At 38.2% G+C, this 1,027-nt stretch overlaps 1 protein-coding gene across 1 annotated transcript in view; it reads left to right on the top strand.

Moving 5' to 3' along the window:
- The first annotated feature begins 297 nt into the window (after positions 1-297).
- Positions 298-1,027, top strand: part of LOC105002131 (dedicator of cytokinesis protein 11-like) — a 12,365-nt gene continuing 11,635 nt past the window's right edge. The window contains exon 1 of the mRNA XM_010858638.1: positions 298-787. The gene's annotated coding sequence lies outside the window, so the exon portion shown is untranslated. The remainder of the gene's footprint in view (positions 788-1,027) is intronic.

Here is a 1,027-nt window from a genome sequence, read left to right as displayed (position 1 = left end):
TAATCCCTAATTTCAAATGGATGGGCTAATCCCATTGGGCCTTTTAACGCAATTCTCAGCCTACAGGGCTTTCAGCAGCAACTTGTAGCAAGTGGTGGTGCTCAGTGTTTCCCTGTGAGTACTTTCTAAGCTGGACTTTCAGGAATAGGGACCCTGGAGCAGCATAAGTGAGTGCAGTAAGGTCTACAGGTGAGATATAAGTACATGATACAGGGTGTGTGTGTGTATATTACATATATATATATATAATGTATATATAAGTATATATATACTGTATATATACATACAACTTGGATTTGTAGTGATGTGAATGAAATAATAAGAATCCAGTTAATGAAATAATAAGAATCCAGTTATGGTTTGCAATTAAACAGGAAAAGGATGCTGTAATGAAATGGATAGTAATTCATATACATAAATGCTTTATAAACTATAAAGAGTTAAAATTTCTCCAGATACTTGGCTGAGAGTTAAACCACTTGACTTCAAGCTCTCCATCTTAAGAAAGTGAAGATCATGCTGATTCCTAATGACTTCTCCAAGTTGTCTGCAAATTATCCGGATATAATGTCTGTGGCAAACCCATCAAGGTGTTTTGTTCAGATGCCGTGTATATGTAACAAATGTGTCATTGTTGGTTTTTCCCCCATAGGTGTTCAAGAGACGGTATTTTTACTTAACTCAGCTTCCTGATGGTTCGTATATTCTCAATTCCTATAAAGATGAGAAAAATTCAAAAGAATCTAAAGGTTGCATCTACTTGGATGCTTGCATCGATGTTGTTCAGGTAGGGCTCATGGAGGTAATATTTCTTTCTCATTCTGGAAGAGGGTTGTTGATCTATTAAGAACCTCAGTACTTTTCTGCCTTGATGAATTGCCTCTCCACCTATCAAAACGTGCATACTAGACACTCGGAATCCTCTTCAGAATCCCACTCTCCCTCTGTGCTGCCATTCAAGTGCTTTCGCGATCCTCTGGAGTCTGCTCCAAAGTGCCTCTTCAATCCCTCACCTTCTTTCCATTCT

This window comes from Bison bison, unplaced genomic scaffold (assembly GCF_000754665.1).
Source record: "Bison bison bison isolate TAMUID 2011002044 unplaced genomic scaffold, Bison_UMD1.0 scf7180017855335, whole genome shotgun sequence".
NCBI classification, from domain to species: Eukaryota; Metazoa; Chordata; class Mammalia; order Artiodactyla; family Bovidae; genus Bison; species Bison bison.
This window is presented reverse-complemented; position numbering and strand designations above follow the sequence as displayed.